Below are 22,291 nucleotides of genomic sequence, written 5' to 3'. Positions count from 1 at the left end.
TTCCAGGGAGTGTGTGTGCACAGTTTCGGAGCGACCGGGCCAACGGTGCCGGAGATTAGCTGGTGACAGACGGACACACACACGGACGGATGGACGGACAAGGGGTAAAACATACTCTCTCGCCATACCTTCGGCCTGGCGGAGACAAAAATAGTATATTCTGATGCCAATACCTTTGTACTTTTATTCAAGTAGAAATGTGAATACAGACCTTTTATTGCTACTGGTATTGCTACTTTTACTTAAAAACAAAAAATGACCTTTCTGATATATTTTTATGAGTTGTCTCTGTTTGTTAACTATACGCCCTGTAGCTTGAATCATGAGCAGGTATTACTCAATCTTGACAGCTACTCAAAGGATTAGTTTGTGGTTTATTAAATCAAGCCATACCGTTCTTAGTATTTGTCTTACTGTACAAGCTTCAGGGTTGTGACAGAGGTGGGTTGTCATTAAGAACCACACCTTATCTTGACAAAGCCCAGAGATTTGCATCATTTCCTAGTTTTAGGTTTATTTCCCTTTTATGGATAACATTTTTTTGACAGTTTAATCAGTCACATAAACATAGCATCAGTTTTTACAAGGTTGATGTAAGGCAGCAACTGGTGTTCTTTGTGCACTGGCAGTTGCCTGTTCGATAGCAGTCTATGTTTGCTGGTTAATATATAAACACTTGTACACTGCAATACCAGCCAGAGTATTTAGGACCAGACGGATAGAGGTAGATTAAATTCTTTAATATATTAATTTCACTGTATGGAAGAAGATGGAATGATGGAATAGAACTCGAAATAGAATGTATGGATGATGGACAACTGATGATGATTTTAAGTCAAATAATACATTAAACAGGAAAACTAAACTACTAAACAAGTGGAAACTGCAATGGAATTTAATAAACAGTTCACTCACACCAGCATGTAGTCAAACAATAACACTTTGGAGTAACTGCCTTTTGAAGGCCTGCTGCCATTAGGTGCAGGTGTACATTAAGAGCCCAGTGTGTCACATGCAGGTGTACATTAAGAGCCCAGTGTGTCACATGTTCGCATTGGCTCACAACCCCCTACTTGTTTATTTGAGAAGCACCTCATGAGTTCATTTGTTTACACTTAATCACAAAAATGCACTGCAACAGCAAACCTTTCACAATCTGAATGCTGCGTCCACATTTTTGTAAACGATAACATCACAACAAGTGATGTGAGCAACGTTCACAAGAAGACAAACACTGATCAGCACATGACATCAGTCAAAGTGGGTCATAGGGTCAGATAGTGTGGTTGCTTGTGTAGTTAATTGATTATCATCACCAACTAACTACTTTCGTAAGAAATATGTCCAGTGGTGCTACCATGCAGAAATTCAAGGCTCCAATAGAGAAGATGAAATAACGACAACACCCTCTGGTTTGATTACCATGCACTGTATTGTAGCTGTGAACTCCGCCAGGCCGAAGGCGTGGCAGAGACTATGTTTTGCATCCTGTCCGTCAGTCCATGTGTGTGTGTGTGTGTGTGTGTGTGTGTGTGTGTGTGTGTGTCCGTCTGTCTGTCCGTTCATCTGTGGACAGTAGTCTCCGGCACCGTTGGCCCAATCAACGTGAAACTTTGTATGCACAATCCCTAGAGGCCAAGGAAAAACCTCTGCCCTGCATTTTTCATATCAGCCTATATGTATAGCGCCACCAGAAAGCCGATTTTTGCAAATACACATCTACTGTACTTATATAATCGAGGAGTGACTTCCGCCCCGCCACTGACGCTATACCCACAGCTCTGTTGTCGAGTAAACACAACACCGACACACCACATCTCGCCACCACAGTAGCCACGGCGTGCGTGCTCAATTTACGGGTGGCGTAGGGCACCTCTCATTGCTCACTACATATTTTCCACCTCGCAACATAATTAATTCTGCTCACCACATTTCGGCCACAACGGAAGGGGAAACAGCTTCGTACCGTTTACCGTGCGCACCACCGACACCGAACGCCGACGGGTTTCGCCGAAACAACCCGAAGGGCCGCCATTGAAACTCCGCAGCTCTCTGCCAGAAGAACAACAACAGAAGCGCCTCCTTCACCTCCCCTTCACCGTGTCTTCTGCTTCTACGCTCAATTCAGGTGACTACAATGCTAATACATTCACGCTCAACCTCACAATCACAAGCTTCTCCGTTTAGTGTTTCATTAGCGCGAGCGTGGAAAACAACTACAGCGTGTTGTCCTGCTGCATCTGGTAAACACACCAGCCTAGGTTGATGACATCACTGTCGAAAGGATTCGACAGTGATGTCATCATTATGCAACCCGGAAGTAAAAATACCAAGGATTCGTCAGTGATGTCAGTCGGGATGCCAGTCAGGATGCCAGGTTTTCAAAAACAAGCGACAGAAACAAGCAAGGACGTTCATGAAAAAACAAAAGCCACAGGGAGCACCACGGTGGATCTACATGGGGTCTGAAGGGGTACGCGCTGTTTCGCGTGGCTCTCCAGGGGTTCCGTCAGGGGGTCCGCGGACCCCAGGAAATAAAAAAAAAAAAAATTATTTTTTAACTTTTCTATTCGAAATTTGTATCCCACCATTTTGGTACCCCAAAATAAGCGCGCCAGAGCCCCGTGCGCGGCTAGCGGGCCGGGCGGCCGGACCTCTAGTTTATTATATTACTCCTACATATTTTGTCCAAACATCACACAAATCGGTACAGGTTATTTCTATACTCATGTGATCAACGTAGATCTGTCAGATCTTTCATATTCCATCCTGTTTGGCTAAGATTGGTATGTAAAGTTTGCAGGAGTGAGTGGCGATCATAAATGTCTTACCAGGGTTTGTGTTTTAATCATTTAATCACTGTTCCTTTACTTAGTTACCTTTACTCATAGCTATGCCATTACAGATTTTCTGCACTGGTTATGGGAATCACTACACCCAAGTGAATCAGTGCGGAGAGACATGACACTAATAAGCTTAGTCAGCGACAAAGAATTATGTCATATTACTGAAAGCATAATTTCATAATAATTATGGCAGGTTGAATCACGTCACTGTTTATGATGTGATATGAAATTGAACTCTGACAGATAGGTGAGGGGGAGTCGACTGAGGTAAGCGTCCCATTGCCATGTGTTTGGTTATGCTGCTATGTTAGGTCGCGCCATGTCATGTTACAGTCATCTCTAATGTGCTTCCTTTTTAAAGCAACCTGACTGACCCTGGCTCCACAATAAAGGCCAACTCACTATTCCATTTTAACCACCTCACGAAGACCCTTCCTGTCATCAGGTATAACAGCTTCATATGTAGACACGGTTGTCAGAGGTAAAATGGGGATTCAGTTACAATTTCGCTTTCAGTTCAATGGGTCAAGCACGGCAGAAACAGGGTCTGGGATTTCATTCCCATTGGAAACACCCCTACCAAGAATGCATGCATGCAATGTAATGTCCTGTAAGGTGCTACTTTGTGTAATCATTTTGTATTTTGTCGTCATATTATCGCAATATGAAAATGTGAATTTAAATGTAGTTACACATTATACAGAGGTGTCGCTCACTGAAAATACACATGACGTCATGGTTTTACAGCATGGCTCTGCAGGAGTTAAGCCATCTATAAGACACTCCGTCTGTCTGTCTTTCTTGTGCACACTGCCAGAAGGCGTTAGGATGATGGTCCATTGTGGAACCTTGGGCCGTCAACCTTTACTTTATAGGGTGTGGAGCGCTGAGGCAGCGCTCCAGTCAGAAGCCAGGCCTTGATAGCCACAGCTTGATATACTGAATGTAAAGATAAGAACCTCAGAATTCTCCAGGCGCTCAACTGTTTGCATGCAGACTTTCATGTGGAGCGAATTGCCTTTGTGATATGTCAGGTCGTATTGTTTTGATATATCATTAATTTGCTGTTCTTTTATTCACATATTATAGAGGGAATCTCCCTTATTGTCAATAAAGATGCCTTGCTCAGGTGAACGGTAATTTCTGTGTATGTCGTCTATAAACTTTAGGGTTTTATTGAACCAAGAGTGACAGGACTGCCACGGCACATCAGTTAGGACCACTGTCTTAACGCCTAACGCCTAACGCCTAAGGCCTAATGCCCATAATGCCTTTCATATTCTTTGAAATATTTAACATTATTAATGTTATAATGGATAGAAGTCAAAGGGGCTATGATCGGGCTGAAACCTTGCCATATTTGGAGTCATACGTCATAGATAATATGTCATAGATTTTTTTTGCGTTGCACTCTGCTATTTTCGCCGAATGTTCGCCTGTTATGACATGCCCAGAATAGGACAGCAGCTAGGGTTCATGTGGTTACTTCTCCCGAGTAGAAACCGGTCATGTTCCCTTCTGACCGCCCAGTCAGACAAATTAACCTAGCTGTCATGTCACTGGAAGTGGGCTCGCCTCATGTCATCCTTCAACAAAGAAGAAAGCCACCCAGACCTTAATGAGTACAGTGTACAGTATTATACATGGTCATGGTGTGAGGTGTGTCAGTGGAGCTTGGGTTTCAGTTGGCTTAAAGTTGAAGCAGATGGAGCGAGGAAGGAGCCAGGAGTGTGTGGTTGTCACCATCAGGACAGCAGACATCTCACTCTCCCTCACACACATACTGTATATCCTAACGCCCGTAATGCCTAGTCTAGTGGTTCTCAACCTGTGGGCTGGGGCCCACTGGTGGGCCGTGAGGAAATTACAAGTGGGCCTACAATTGGCAAAATATTTTAACATTAGTATAAAAAAGAAGAAAAAAGCCATGGTATTTTTTCTTTAAAACCTTGAAAAGCGATTGATTGATCATAATATGCTCTGAATATGCACGTGGCCCACCCATCTGACCACTTGTTAAGTGGTCAGATGGGTGGGCCACGAACACGTTCAAGATTTTGAAGTGGGCACTGATCCAGAAAAGGTTGACTGTCCTAACGCCTAAAGCTTATAACGCCTAATCTGTATCTCCACTGGCCGTTCTGTCATCTCCCTCATTCGTGTCTGATCCACTGTGTATTAGCCGGACTCTCCCTTTCCCAGGTGTTTCGCCCAGGTCTTTCATCTTTCGATGAACTGAGTACAAAGGACCCCAATGGAAACAAGCCATAGTGTTCTCTTGGGTTTAAAATCCTCTTAACCTACCTTGTATTGAACTGTACTTCCCTGTGCTTGTCTTTGCAAACTGTTAATAAAGTATTCAATCAATCAATCAAAGGTGGTGTGGTTTTGAGGTGGCCATTTGTGGGTCGCGGACCCATTTATATGGGTCGTGACTCGCAAGTAAATATCCCTTTTTTTACGCATTTAAAACATATATATATTTCAAAAGATTTTCAATTTATTTTTTCGTTTTTTCCTCACAATTATTCATAAAAAAAATCTAAATTCCATTAAAAAATACATTAGAGAAAAACGTTAGAAGTAGTGAAAATAGCAGATCTACAAGCTTACAACACGTCGGTGAGGTAAGGGTTAGATTTAGGCATATAACCATGCCCACCTGGGCAAAACACCAAAGAAAGAGGGAGTCCCGTGTATTAGCAGCCAGCTCAGATTACAGCAGTAAAACTCAAAGCTCATTAGCTAACCTCTCTCGCGTGACCTCGTCTCTGAAGCCTGCTGCAGTCCATATGCATGTGAGGGAGATGGCTCCATGCCAGTGGTGGAAAGTAACTAAGTACCTTTACTCAAGTACTGTACTCAGGTACAATTTTGAGGTATTTTTTGGGGCGGTGTAGCCGCCCCCTATAAGTGAGTTTTGGACACCGACCAAAAAAATTGTGTACCCCCTAACCCTTCCATTGTTAATGCAAATCGATACTTTTTTCATATCAGCCAATCACATTACAGCTAGTGTCATCACCACTAACTGTAATGTGATTGGCTGACTTTGCAAATTCAGGACTGTGATTGGCTAGCGAAACACATGACACATGTGCAGCCCTATGAATAGCAGTATGGACTTTAAAAAATGTCAACTATCCTTTTTTTAAAGTGAGTCATGTTGTGATGACCACACACCGCCCACTTCACACTGGGTGTGATTTTTGGGGCGGTGTAGCCGCCCCCTATAAGTGAGTTTTGGACACCGACCAAAAAAATGGTGTACCCCCTAACCCATATCAGCCAATCACATTACAGCTAGTGTCATCACCACTAACTGTAATGTGATTGGCTGACTTTGCAAATTCAGGACTGTGATTGGCTAGCGAAACACATGACACATGTGCAGCCCTATGAATAGCAGTATGGACTTTAAAAAAAGCCATTTATCCTTTTTTTAAAGTGAGTCATGTTGTGATGACCACACACCGCCCACTTCACACTGGGTGTGATTTTTACTTTACTAGAGTATTTCAAATTTTCATATCTACTTCACTACATCTCAATGGCAAATATTGTATTCTTTTTACTACGCTACAATTATTTGACAACTTTAGTTGTCAAAATATAACCTGACCCTGCCAGAGGTGGCGATATTGAGTAACCAGGTTCCTCAGCTGTGAAACAATGTGTGGAGCAAGCTGTTTGGATCTGGTAGCGTCAGGTTAGTCAAAATAATGTTTACTAATATTTGAGGGAGATGCCAGCCAAAAGGATAACACGAGAGCTATGTTATAGCTAGATTAGCTGTATTGGAATGTGCCACAATGGAAATAGTAGCCTACGTTGATTTCTCTAGTTGTATGCCGTGTTTAAGTGTCTATAAAAAATATATGGTGAATAAACATGATTCAGACTGGAATGGAAACGGATATGCATTTTGAGAATGTGACAAAGAATCTTTTAAGGCATACAAAATGTAGTCGAGCCTGTTCATGATACATAATCCAAGTCATGCAGTTCAGATTGCTTTCCTATGATGGCATCATTGGTATGAAAATACGAATTATTTTGAAACTTACATGTGACATGTTCGATGTGGTCTTCTTGTGTATCTTTATTACAAATGAAAACCATGATGTCAAGATTGAACTTAAGAAGTGAGAACATGATGAATCATCGTTTATAGCACGTTAAATTTAGCAAAGGAAGCTCCCTGTGCTGTCAGTAGCCAAACACTAATTTGAGCTATTAGGCCATCTGTTCTCCAAACATGACATGCTTTTACTGGACATGTTAGTCCAGTAAACGCAAGGACAAGAAGAGCAAGGAAGGAAGCATTTCCCATTACAATATGATTTCTGAATTAAGACAGTGGAGAAAATAAAAGTAATTCAGTTAATCAAATAATAATAAGGGTGTATCTGAATGTGTACATTGAGTACTGTGATTGTACTGTTGTTCCTGTCCATGTGCCTCTATTCCACCTCCTGGCTCCTTCACAGGCCCACAAAACAACACATTTTGATCCAGTCCGGAAGGCTGGGGCCAGTTTGCTTTGAGCCAAAGGCTCTGGTTACCAGAGTAAGTAGCTGCACAGGAGTGGAAAATCATCAATCTGTGCACTTTAGAAAAAATGAAACATTTTGAGTCCAAACAAGCAGCTAAAGTTATTGCTTAGCTTGAAAGTAGCTTTTAATGGAACTAAAGTCTATGCTTGTGAATGTGAACACCAGAGGTGGATGCAAGGCTACTTCCTCTGAGAAGTTGAAACCCAGTCAAGTCAAGAATATAGTATAACAACAAATCACAACAAAAGTTATTTCATGATGCTTTACATATAGAGCAAGTAAAGACCATACTCTCTTAATTTACAGAGACCCAGCAGCATGAGCAGGCACTTGGCGTTAGCGACAAGGAAAAGCTCCCAACAGGAAGAAACCTCGAGCAGAACCTGGCTCTAGGAGGGCAGCCATCTGGCTTGACCGGTTGGTTAAGAGTGTGAGAGTGTGAGAGAGAGAGTGTGAGAGAGAGAGAGAGAGAGAGAGAGAGAGAGAGAGAGAGAGAGAGAGAGAGAGAGAGAGAGAGAGAGAGAGAGAGGTGGGGGGGGTGTACATCAGAGATGTACAGCAAACAGTATAATAACATGCACCCTAAAAGAAACCAGGTGTTCTGGTATAGCAGAACGCATAGAGGATCTTAGGATCTTGGGCAAAATGGCTGAGGGTATTTGGGAGAAAACTATTCATATGGGGTGGAAATAACCCAGCATGTCTGTTGCCTTTCTCCTGTACAGTATATACCTCCTCTCACAATGAAATATAATGCTGGAGAGGTAGCCTACTTGGAATGAGCCACCCTCCTGCGATGGGGCAGTGCTTCTGATGAAGTGATTTCTTGTCAGTCGCCCAAGGCCTCGAGGATGGATGTGAGCTGCTGTCGTCACTGTTGAAGATAGAACCTCTGACGTCTGCAAATTAACCCACCACCAGTGTGTGTGGGTCCCTCGCCAGAGAATGAGCAGCAACTCAGATAGTCCTACATCCTTTCTGCTTGGGACCGCAAAAGATGGAGTTACAGCATATAACCGATGACGGAATGACAATGCTATACACGGGACGCATTTTTGGACACCTCTGATGAACACAGGTACCTTAAAAAGTTCCCACAGTTTGTTGTGATGTTGTGCTTCCCCTTGTTGCCTGTTGCATGCGGCTTAGAGCGTTGTCCATTTACACAAACATCACAACCCTGAGGATCAATGGAAAGGTTGGATAGCTTATATGATATGTGTGGTTCCTTAACCACAACAGCTGTCTCTACACACAAAACGTCAGGGGCCATGGCCTACCTTAACACAAATACAGCGCACTATGGTAGAAAAGAGTGCCGACTCCGAAAAGTTAAACACACACAACTATCAAGGTTATGGGAGAGGGAGGATGACAATAACTTGGTTGTGAGGACAGGGAGGTACAATGGGAGCTTGTTGGCTGACATCAAGGCCTGTTATTATGAGAGGTGAGGGACAATAGACTATATGGGTAAACATCACTTAACCAATTACCCCACCAATGTAATCAGGGAGAGGAGAGGAGAGGAGAGGAGAGGAGAGGAGAGGTCCTCCTAACAGAGAGAGATGGGGGACAGGGGGGAGACAGACAGAAACAGAGAAGCAGAGACAGAAAGGAGAAACATAGAGATAGAAGTCCATCCTAATGATGCAGCCCATAATCAATGTTTGGAGCCTCGTACACTATACTTGTTAAAATAAAACAAATGTAGATGATCCTATACATGTCTTAGACCTATACCATGAAATGCGAAGAGACAAAAAAAATACATAAAAATACTGAGAAATTACAAAAGAGAATCAATACCACCAATAATCACCTGCTTGTTTATCATAATTGATAATAATAATAATAATAATAAACAGTATAGCGCCTTTCATAGGGAGTAGCTCAATGTGAAATAGAATATAAGATGGTATTGAACATGAAAATGGAGTTAACATACATAAATACAAGTAGCTGGTGAGTTTCAGAGCAGTGGTTACCTGGGGGTGAGAAACGACGTTGTCTCGTGTTTTACTCTCTCACAATTATGTCTCTGTCTCCTTGAGACAGAACAAAGACAGTAGACAGTCTGTAATCATATGACGATTAGAGCACCAATGGGACATAAACACAGACAGAAAGTGACGGGGTAATAAGTACAAAACATGGGAAAGTTCTGCGAATCAAGCAGACTGTGACAATGTGGGCTTAGAAGAAAATGGACAGAAAATGAATGAAATAACCTTTAATGACAAGGAGGGCTGACTAAGAAGGCATTCATAAACACAATCACAGACACGGGAGTAGTTACAGGTGGAGAGAGGGTTACACGGAGTTGCACTCACACACGTACACGAGCGCGCGCGCGCGCACACACACACACACACACACACACACACACACACACACACACACACACACACACACACACACACACACACACACACACACACACACACACACACACACACACACACACACACACACACACACACACACACACACACACACACACCAGTGGCGTTTCCAGGAATTACATTTTGCGGAGGCGAAATGTGTGTGTGTGTGTGTGTGTGTCCGGGCAAAAAACATCAACAACAACAATACAAAACTGGTCGCTCTACTGAATGGATACGGTGGATATTGTTGTCGGGGTTGGTGTTTTTTTCCCTCGTTTTTTTTCAGTCAGTTTTTCTAGGGGAGGCGAGATCGCACTCCAGTAGGCTATACATGTCTGTAAGTACTAGCATAGTTTACTACAATTGGCCATTAAGCAGCTCCATCATTGGGGCAGGTGCCTTGCTCAAGGGAACCTTGGTGGAGGTTGTACAGGGAGGTGACAGCATGGGTCTGTTGTCCGTCACAGAGTGCATTAAAGCACGCAAATCCTACATAAGGGCTGTGGGATGTGATTCTAGAGTAGACCACTGAGGTTAGTGGGATTTTTATCATAGACCAACAAGGGCAGTGCAATCCTAGACCACTAAGGGTTGTGGGATTAATGTCTAGACCACTAAGGGTTGTGGCATTCATTCCTAGACCACAGGACAGTGTCATTCTTTGAAGGAAATAATTCCACATGTCTTAATAGTAATGTAGGACCTACACCACTATTAAGAAGATGTGCTTCCACAGTCTGAACCGCTGTCTGCTGGACACTTATTACAGGGCAACGACACTGTCCCTGCCCTGGGCACATGTTATTCAATGATGTCCTGTGACATAACATCTTCAAACAGAGCACTGCAGTAAAAGGTGCTGTGGGTGCTCTGTGTCTATGTATTCCCCTGTAACTCCAGTCCTCTGAGGTGTGGTGCTGGTTTATGAATGAGCCGTTATGCAAGGTGATCTGAATAAAGACAGACAAGAGGCAGAGAGAGAAAGGGAGGAGGAGAGAGAGAGAGATAAGAATGGAGGGTGGGGGCTAAAGAGAGAGCGAGAAGATAAGCGAGGACAAAGAGACAGGAAGGGAGGGAGAGAAACTGAGGAGAGACCTGGAGAAAACTGAGAGGCAGAGAGAGGTAGAGAGAGAGAGAGAGCTAGGCAGAGAAAAGAGAGAGGGAAGACGGAACAACAGAGAAAGAGGAGAGGCAGAGAGAGGGACATCATTGTGACACGCTGAGCTTGTGACATAATATTTACAGAGTGGCTCCTATGGGGCTAGCTGTCTACTGTAGAAGAGGCGTCTTTTTGATCGAATACTTAATTAGAAGTTTGCCTGGGTGTCTGTCTGTCCGTGGGTAATCAAAAACATTACTGGATCAACCAGTGCACAATTTCCTGTGCATAATGCCAGTAGGCCAATAAAGTAAATCCCAAAATATTTTTGTGAATTCATGATCCATCATCCTGCCATCCTTCCATATTTGGCATCAACATGATGCCATTGATATGATGTCAGATATCCACAAGGAAGCCACGTTATTAGATGCCGTCTTGTTTTGTGTGTGATGCCATTGGTGGGAAAAAAGAAATGACAGTGAGAGTGGAAAATGATCGCAATTCACATGACATAATGTTGTTGTGATTCTGTGAGGCAAAAACACCAGATATAGAGATTAGCTCACAAAAAACGCCATTATGAATAGCTGTTGTATTTAGAAACATACACAGTAATCTTTCCCAATAAAGAGTAAAGCGTTTTGCTAGTGTTTATCACAGCACTCAACGTGTAATCATAGTAATTTACCTGATGATAGCAAGCACTGAATGTATGGTTATCTCAACATTTCCACAACTGTCTGACTATGCTAAGCAGCAGTAATGAGTCTTAAAGGCATGATAAAAGCTGTTATTCACCTTCTTACAGGCTACGGCTTCAAGGCCCTTTGGAGTCAATACATCTGTCTACAGAGACGCCTGTCTCACTGGGCCAGAGAGCAAACATGTACAGAGTTCATGCAAAAACTTCAGTCCAAAAAAAATCTTTGACTGAAAATTAGACACATTTTGTGCTATTTGGCTTTGCTGCATATTGTTCAGCCATTACTGCTTTATTAGTTCTATGGTGGAAATAGAAGGTAGAGAGATACAGTTGAGGCTTCAATCTACCCCATCTACTACATCTTTAGGACCATTAACCACTTTCAACCTGGCATCCTTATTTTGGGCATGTCATTATAGGTGCAATGTGACACATAGTGTGCTTGTAGATTGGCTAATTTGGCTATTTGTGAACATTTCTAAAAGTATAAAATAGGGTTTGAGTGGTTAATAAATTACAATAATTGTTATTGTCTCCGCCAGGCCGAGGGTGTGGCCGAGATGTTTTCGACCCTGTCCGTCCGTGTGTGTCTGTCCGTCCTTCAGTCTGTCTGTGAGCAGCTAATCTCCGGCACCATAGGACCGATTGGCGTGAAACTGTGCAAACACACTCCCTGGACGCCAGAGCAGAAACTCTGCCCCAAATTACTCACAATGGCCTGTTATGGTGGCACCAGGGGGGCGATTTTTTTATATTACTCCTACAGATTTTGTCCAAACATCACGCAAATCGGTACACATTATCTCTATAATCATGTGATCAAGACGGATCTGTCCGTTTGCATATTCCATCCTGATTTGTGAAGACTGGCTTCCAAAGTTTGCAGGAGTGGCCCGTTTTGTACAAAATGCCTCAAATCATAAACACAGCTTCCGATTGTTGTGAAACTTTGCATGCACATTCCCACTAGACCAAGGAAGAAATCGGCCTCATGGTGGCACTATAACAGGCAGATTCACGTTTTGGCCTATTTTCTTGAACCGTAGGTCATACCATAGACATATAAAGGTAGACACCTCCTCCGACTCTGGGGCGTCTGTCTCTCGGGCGCCATTTTGGAGAAGGCAAGCTTCCTGACAACTTGCCAATTACAGCGTGTCTTTGCAGAAGCTAGTTGTATTAAAATATAACGGGACATTTTTTATACAACTAGATTCTGAAAAGTCAAGGAAAAGACGCTCTGTTATTGGCCAGTAGTCAGGAAGCTTGTCTTCTCCAAAATGGCGCCCGAGATACAGGTCGCTCCAATGAACTGCAGAGGCCAATGAGGTATCTATGGGTCATACAATCAAAATCATTTTCCCCTTGGATTCCTTGGATCACGAAGCAACTCCCCAAATAAGCCACGCCCATTTCCACATTTTTCATATATGGAGCCGACTGATTAGTTTGCACCTGATGCCATGACGAAACATTGAGACAATTCTAATATAGGATTGGATGTCAAACCAGACCGGCCACTTCATGCTTTAGAGACAGACATTGATTTCCAGGTAATCGTTACCTCTTCACAAAAATATGCTTTGTTTGGAAATATATAATACATGACATGTGTACAGTACATTATGTGTTGTACCGTAACAGCCTCTGCGCCACCCACACCCCTCAAAGTAATTCATGTAATGGCTTGGTGACATTGTGTCTATACCACCTTATCTCTCTCTGGTGTTTATTTGAAGACAGGGCTGGGTGTTCTCTTCCTCTATGATGTCACACAGTTACAATTCACCATAGGCACAGTGGTTCGATCAATAAAACAATGTTTTCCCCCCATATCATATGTGGCATTGATTGCTCAAGGCGACCAGTGGCTGAGACATGGACGCCACTTTTGAATTGTTTATTTAGGAGAACTCATTAAGTTAATGATGTCATGTATTTCCAAATATTACATTCAGACTGCACTAAATTAGGCCCAAACGGAACCACTTTACTGTGTTGATGAATTAAGAATTTACTACTGTGTTTTTTTAATGTTTTGTCTGCCTTTATGTTCAGAGAATCAGCAGTATGGACATTCAGAGTTTGATATATTAACCACATGAACCCTAACATGCCTATTCCAGACTAAAATAACATATAGCCTTTTTTTCCTACTTATATTGATCCCAAATGACTGGCCATCTATCTATTTCAGATGGTGTTGTAACAGTTTTACAAATCTATACTGTTCCCAGCAGTTCTGCAATGCCAGACACCAGTTCATGATCTCCATAGTGAGACTAGGAGCAGGTGTTAAGAAGTCTCCAAGGACATTAGGTTGTCAGGGGGCCAAGGATATGCTGTGATGTATAGATTTATTTTTATTTTTAATGTTTAATACATAGGCTAATAAAATATTAAATATTCATAGAGCGATATCGTTGCTCTCGAGTAGAAACCTTGTATCTCCATGTTTCAACTTCTTAAGTTTTTTTCTGTGTACATTACAACGATGTTGCCACAACAATGTTGTACAAAAGTAGTGAAAATAGCTGATCTACAAGCTTGGGATGTGATGCGTTTTGAGGTTATAGTTCAGCTATTTTCATCTGTCTGTGGGTTTCATAACATTTTAGCCAATGAAATGTATTAACACAAAGCTACATTTGGACCACAGGTTCTTTTTCCATTTCCTAAAATGTAATGGTTTTGGACATACAAGGTTTCCGCCCAGCAGCGACAATATGCTTTATGGAGCCCAGTGGATTCCCTGGGGCCGAAATCTTCAAATCCACACTGATTATCGTGCAATCCCTAGTGAGAACTAATCTAATCTCTCCAAAAATGTCCACTGCGATACATCTTGTATTGGTCAAATGGACAGATAATGTATTCAACCCTGAGTGCTGAAACCCCCTACTCAGCAGGCAATGGTAGATCAATCAACATTTGTCAACAAGCATGACTTGTATCGGTGTGACCTCTCCATACTGATAACATGTGGGGTTGTGTAAGCCTCTCTCTGAACATGGGTGGGAGGGAGGACATGCCCATGCTGGGAGGATCATAAAAGCATGTAAAGAATGGAGAACTTAATTATTAACAATCAACAGTGTTGGGCGAGTCTGGTACAATGGCGACATCTCCTTGTGCTGTGTGTGTGTGTGTGTGTGTGTGTGTGTGTGTGTGTGTGTGTGTGTGTGTGTGTGTGTGTATGACCGTCCTGGTCAGGTATTTATTGTAACACTATAAAGAGTGTGTTCATCAGTAAACGTAGTTCCACACAGTTCACCCACCATAACTTTTTTCACTTCCTCTTTTTGTTTATTTATTTATTTGCTCATGAAATGCCTTATTGTCTGTCTGTGTGTACTTCTTCTAGTGTGAGGACCAAACGTCCTCCTCACATAATAATATATATATAATAATAAATAGACAAGTTGTGAAAAAAGATTTTTAAGTGTGATTTTTAACTCTCACTCACTCACATCGCATAACATGCATAACATGCATAACACGCATAACATGCATAACATGCTATTTAAATGTCTCTTCTCCACAATCACACCAACATTTACATTCCTGAACACTTTGACTGCCAAATAATTATTGTATAGTACGGTAGAGTAAAAGCAATTAACATGAAGCGGAACGCCATGCTAAACTGTTGCTACCCATTTTCATTTCAAAAAAGAAAAGTAGCCTACAGTGAAAAGCATTGACAAAGTCTACATTTCTGTTATAGCCTTTTAGTAAAAAATAATAATTATACTGATCTTACTGTTTGTATCACAAGAGGTTTGAAAGAGGCATACATTCAGAGAGACACCTCACCCTCACCAACATTACAATCAGTCAATAATGGGCATAGCATAACACTTAATTTATAGTCTGTCCCATGACGGTGTCGTGCGTGGGAAATAGCAGATCTACAAGCTCTACAAGTGAGGTTGTAGATCGGCTATTTGCGGCGCGGCACGCCGTTGCATGGCAGAGTATAAATCAGGCTTGGCTCAGAGCCAGACTGCCCTGACAACATCAAGTCAGTCCTTTGAAAATGCGTTGTCAGATGTGAACAGTCTGAAGGGTGTTGTTGAGAATATGCAAATAGGTTATGTAAGTATTTGCAGCAGGCCGTGTCAGAGAGGCTGTTTATAATACTAGTAAACTGGCAGCTGAAAGGGTATCCTTATATCTCCACACTTTTACAAAGACATGACTCAATTTCCATATGCATCTCGCACGCACGCACGCACGCACGCACGCACGCACGCACACGCTCACACACACACACACACACACACACACACACACACACACACACACACACACACACACACACACACACACACACACACACACACACAGGTGTTTGAATTAGTGCATAATTATGTACATGCGCGCATGCGTGTGCGTGTTATAAGCCTCGCTTGGAGGTTCCAATCCAAACAAGGTATGTTTAGACTGTCAGTGAGTGAACCAACGTTAAACATCTATTTTGTAGCCTACTTATGGGCTGTGCTGTCATGGCATGACATTAGCCATGTCGAATGGCCCTGTCAACAGTGACATTTTAGGAATTACAAAGCTGCAAACCGTAACGTTTATGTCCTACCCGGGATTCAAAACCGGGCCTCACACATGAGAGACAAGATTTCTACCACTCAGTCCAAAGGGGGAGACCAGGGGAGATATTGCACCTCGTCAATTTTCGAATAGCCCAAATAAAATAAAAAAACAGGGTTAAAGTGCATGGTTAACCTGTTTTTGAAGCTATAGAGGCAATTAACAAATGTAGCTGCGGACCCCCTGGAACCCCCTCAAGGACCGCACTTTGAGAACCACTGGCCTAGTGCACACCATGGGGTCCTTGAAATTAAAAAGTTTGAGAACCGCTGATCTATCTGACATCAGGGTCTAAAATTCTCAACGTTAAGAGTAGGGAGAGGGAAACCACCTCCAACCACTGCAGACATGCCAGGGAATGGACCCCTTGAACCCAGTAGCATTGGTAGAGTACTCGACCTATTGAGATACTACACCAGTAGCATTAGTACAGTACTCGACCCTTTGAGATATTCTGTATCTATGCAGCAACCCCCAGCTTCCCGTCACCGCTGCAGTGGTTGGTTATATATATATATATAGAGAGGGCGGGAGAGGGCAGGGGAGGGGAAGGCAAGGCTTGGCACAGCACAGTCTGTTCTCACCATGGATGAAAAATTCACAGCAGCAGAAAAGGAATCTTCCCCTCCCTCCATACGCTCAACCTTCATTTCCATCCCGCCATCACATTGCCACCCTAGTGCAGTGGTTCTCAAACATTTTCATGTAAAGGACCCCCAAATTAATATGCATTTGGCTGCCAACATGTCTGTAAACATTTTCTGCTAGGGACCCCCATACAAGATTTGTGTTGTTAAAATGTTTCCAAAATATTCAATTTTTTTCATTTGAAAATAGCCGCAGATCAGCTATTTCCAAATAGCTGATTTTTATGCTATATATATAACTAATTGTGGGGTCCCCCCAAGGACCCCACTTTGAGAACGGCTGCCCTAGTGTATGGACACTTACACAGCCATACACTTGCGTGCGACGCAACATGCAACCACTCCATTACCCACCAGAACACACACGACACGAGATGCACACACAAATGCACATACACACACACAACCTTGTTCACCCCCTCGACCTGCCCCACTTACTGTAAGGCAAACGTAAGACACAAACACACAATAGTCGCACGAAGTAGAAATCTGCAATAAAAGTGCAGGAAACGAGACAAACTTGAAAAGCAATAAACAGGTGGATTATGTAAAGTCCTGTCCTGACAAGACATTGCATCCCTGATGAAGGCAGATACTGCACAGCTCGCTCTGCATGGAAAACAGGAGTGGGATTCTAACACAGTTCCCATTTTGATGGGAGCTGAACCGTAATGTTTCTCCTGAAAGCCTTTTCATTCATTTCATATCCTTTTTGTGTTTCCGAGAAATAATGTGTTTATGTACAATACCGTATGTTGCTCTGCAATTTGTATTGGGCTGCAGATCCCCATATAAATATTTAGTGCCAGGAACCCCAATAGAAAAGATTTGTTCTGTTTAACATTTTCAAAACTCTCTCTCTCTCTGTTTTATCTGTCGTATGTTTATTTATTATTTGAAATCAATTAAAAAGCCAAAAGAATCAAAGAATCAACATTTGGTACTGCAGTGGATTAGGCTGCAGCATATGGGTATAATGATCTGCTAAATGTACTTAGTAATATGAGTACTGTAGTGTCCACCTTATGCTTATAAAGGTTCTGTAAAATATCTTCCTTTTTTACAAACATTTTACGATGTCATTGGCCCGCTACATTTGTGGGAGGGGCCTGTTTCTTAAGTGGGAGGGACCAATTTCCTCAAATCAAAGCGGCATGTGTCACGAACGCGGGATCCGATCGGCACCGAATTCGAATCTCACGTCGCGCGGCCTCCGACGGTATTCCTCCAGGCGTATTCCTTGAGTCCCGGCGGCCGCAGCCGGCGTCGGCGCAACCACACTTTGCAATTTCACAGAATTGCGACGCGTCTAGTTATTATTGTCATCATCATCCAAAATTGCCACTCTACAAGCTTTTCTAATTTTCTTATTGATTTGTTTTCGAAAATAGAAGATGTATAAGCTTATAAGTGCAAAATAGGGTTAAAATTCAATGGTTCCTCATTTTGCTGGGGACCCCCTGGAACCCCCTTGAGGACCCCACCATTTAAGAAGCACACTGCTTTAGGCTGAGTGGTGAAGGTGTTGAGGCTTTTATACGGCAGCCAGGGGACTGGTTCTATGGCTCAGGTCAGGTTGTTGCATAACAGGCAGCAGGATACAGGTCAGAAGGCTCCATAGTCCTCATAGGGGACAGGAGAGGTGGGCAGAAGGAGAAACACAGGAGGAGGTGACAGCAACAAAAAGGGTTAGAGAGGAGAGAGGAAAGGAGAAAGGGAGGTCAGGGAAGATGAGAGGAGGGAAAAGAACAGCTAGAAGTGACTAGAACAAAGTAGAGCAGTACAACAAAACACAAGACAACACAACAAAACATACAGACAAAATACAGCACAACTCACTATGGTATGACACGACACAGCACAACACAAGATGACATAACACAACACATTATGACACAACACAGCATAATGACACAACACACCATGACACAAAATACCACAACACAACAAATAAAACACAAGTAACAAAACACACAATGACACAAGACGACACAACACAACTTAATGCAAAACAACGCAAAAAAAACGCAAAAAAGCGCAACACTGCGCAAACACAACAGAACACACAGCCTTTCCAGGAACAGCCAGGCCATTCCCAGAGTGGAAAACATTCATTAGCATAACAAGCAGATCCCTTTAGACAAACTCATAACCCTGCAAACTGCAACAACACACACACACACAAAGTCACGCCACGCACGCACTATACCAACATTTTAGTATGCCGATTTTATGAATACCATTTTTTGGGGGCAATTTTTAACCCCAACTCTAAAACCCCAAATAGCCGATCTACATTGTGAGTTTGTAGATCTGCTATTGTCGGTGCATGACACTGGCGCACAACCAACTATAAATCAGGCTTAACTCCAACCCTAACCCCTAAACCTGACCTCTAAATGTTTAATCCTGAATCTTTTCCTAATCATGAACCTACAGTAACTTCTCAAATACTACTGTACTTATGGGGACATTTGGCCCTCAGTAGTAAGTATAGTAATATGTAAGTACAGACACACACACATGCACACCCACCACACACACACAGCAATGCCACACTCCACCAGCCAACACGGGTGTCATCTTTCCAGTAAACTCGGCTAAGGATGCCATGCGACACCCAAAACAGGACGCCTGTTATCGCCTCATGCGTCCACACCACCGAAATGTGACGACCCTGTTTTCACCTGTACTCAGCAATCTAAAACACTGCTGTGATGCAAACCCTACAGGCATCGCTGCTGAGGTAACCGGAACAGTGCGCCCCTGAGAACACGGCACAGCATAAAATAAATAAATAAACATATTTAATATGTTTGCAAATTTGATCTACATTTACATTTATTTTCGACAAATGAGGAGCCAAACGCATATAATTGTTTTATTATTACGTTAAGGAACAACATCTCTATAAATGCTACAAATTTCAACAAAACCTACATTTATTCTTATTTTTTTTTACATTTTGGGAAAAACAGCCAATTTAATGTTGAGGGGCCCTCGAGGTTTAGGTGCCCACTGCACCTGCAGCCCTGTAGTCAGTGGTGGAAAGGGATACAGGTAGAGTGGCCACCTCCTGAGAAGTCTTTGTGCGCGTCTGTTTTCGGGGGAAACAGAAATTGACACAAAAGTTAATATCTTCAAAACGTGTATGAGTATACTTTTTCATTTGGTACTTTAAGTACATTTTTATGCCAATACTTCTGTACTTTTCTCAAATTAAGTTTTTAATAGAGGACTTTTAAGTATTTTTTTTTTTTTTTAAATCTCAAATGCCTGTCAATAAACTCTCCATGAATTCAAGGCTGGTGTAATTGATAGATAATAACTAATCTTTTGGGTGAACTACTCCTTTAAGCAAAAAACTTCTTCCGTCACTGCTTGCAGTTCTATTTATGACGCTGGCACATGCACAATCACCATCTTAACCCTGGTGTGTCTATTTTAGGCGTGTAGTGAGTGAAATCTTTCAAAAATCTTAATTTAATCTAATTTGACGCATTTCAAAATGCGTCAACACATTGACACATCTGACACCATTTGATATGCTTACTGTGCATTCTCTTGTATTTCCTTTGTCCTGCACTATGCAAGCACTGGTGAGGGTGTATATAGTGTATATTGTAGGCACTATATTTTGTCAATTATTGATGGTGCTTCGTTGAATGTGATGTCTTTTGCCCTGCTGTATTTTTCTTGCCCTGTAACTGAATCTTAAATGCTGTGTTGCCTTTTGCGACTGAATTTCCGCCATGGGATCAATTAAGGTCTTATCTTATGTTAATCTACAAGCTCACAACGTGTCACGATACGGCGCGTTGTGGATATAGGGCAGGCCCGGTGCAGCCATCACTGCAGTTAGAGTCCAGTGGTATTCAGTTCCAAACAATCCCAATTCAATTACCTACACTAAAATATGAATTGGATATCACAATTTCAAATGTCCACATATTAATTATCATTCACTTTCTTTTCATCAAACATTTCAAAAGTGTAATACGTTTAAAACAAGCTGGCCTGGTGTCAGATCAAGGGCACCTTGATCTGTTTGGGCTTTCAGCCGGAAGCCTCCTTGTTGGAATGTTGCAATAAAGCACCAAGGACATACGAGTTCAGTGTGTCTACATATTTGTTCTCCAAAGTAGTGACTGGATCTAAAGTAGGTTCTATGTGTGAACACAAGGTTGAACCAGTTTACTGCTCGAGGTCAAACTGAAGCTGCTAACCACATCAGGACAATTCAGATCATGTTAGAAAAGTTGGCAATCACAGAAAGTATGCATAATCGATTTTAACCCATTTAGACCTGAGGCCAATTCTAAAAGATCTGATTTTCAATGTATTGTTTTGTGAGACAACCCCAACCCATGTGGCACCCATAGTGATCTAAATTAAACAAACAAACAAACAAATTATTTGTCACAGCCTGGTTTAAATGCCCAGCCCTAATTAAACTTGAATAAATCACTCAGGAATCAGGATACACGTTAATTAATAAGAACATTTAAGATAACTAGCAGATAACAGAAATAGGAAATTAATAAATGTATTCCCATAATTGACACAAATGACCAAAAAGTGCAGACATGCTGTATATATAAAGTATACAAATTATACTGTATATCTTAGCAAGTAAAAGTCTTCTTTATTGTTTTCATAATCATTTCAAGGGGCAGCCCTTTAAAGGGAAAACCAATCATTTCAATGCTGCGGTATTCCAATTCCTATCTTAGACAGTTAACTCAATACACGTCTGAGAGTGGGGGCGCCCACTGGCCTAGCGGTCCAGGCGCATATCACATATAGGCTCTAATGACAGCGCGTAGCAACTTCGAATCCCAGCGACCTTTGCTGCGTGTCACTCCCATCTCTCTGTCCTACTGTCTGTAATACTATCATTAAAGGCAGAAAAGCCCAAAACAATATATTACATTTTTCCGAGAGTGGACCAAATGTACATGTTAAGGACTTACAAATGGATGAACTAACACTAAGGTCTTTTTTCTGTGTCGGAGCTCGGAGGTGTTCCATTATTCATCCTGGAACATCTCCAGGATTGAAACTACCGTCACTCTGCTGTTCAGCTTAAGATGAGACTTGTTCAAATTCACAAATTAAAATATCTTAAACATAAGTTGTAACGAAGACCAGATCTATACATCAGCCAGGCCCATATATGGGCCATTATTTGACTCTTTTTTTTTATCGGTATCGGCAATTATAGGGTGATATGAGGTTTTCAAAAACAGCAGATCTTCAAGAACAAAACATCTCTCAAAAACGTATGTGTTTATTTGTTTGCTTTGAAGTTATATGTTCTATAAACTTCAATCAAATCAAGTTTTTCAAAATGATTAGAAAATGTTGCACTTTTTGGACGCTGGGGTTCAAGTGTTTTTTTTTTGTTTTGGGTAAAAAAAATCCGGATCGGCATCAGACCCA

General features: G+C 42.1%; 1 protein-coding gene across 1 annotated transcript in view; it reads right to left on the bottom strand.

Annotated features, from left to right (window-relative positions):
- LOC311039935 (diphosphoinositol polyphosphate phosphohydrolase 3-beta-like) overlaps nt 1-8,286 on the bottom strand; it is a 36,037-nt gene extending 27,751 nt beyond the window's left edge. The window contains exon 1 of the mRNA XM_084049962.1: nt 8,176-8,286. The gene's annotated coding sequence lies outside the window, so the exon portion shown is untranslated. The remainder of the gene's footprint in view (nt 1-8,175) is intronic.
- Between the last annotated feature and the right edge of the window lie 14,005 nt (nt 8,287-22,291).

This window comes from Gymnoscopelus microlampas (assembly GCF_963454915.1).
Source record: "Gymnoscopelus microlampas genome assembly, chromosome: 23".
In the NCBI taxonomy this organism is placed as follows: Eukaryota; Metazoa; Chordata; class Actinopteri; order Myctophiformes; family Myctophidae; genus Gymnoscopelus; species Gymnoscopelus microlampas.
This window is presented reverse-complemented; position numbering and strand designations above follow the sequence as displayed.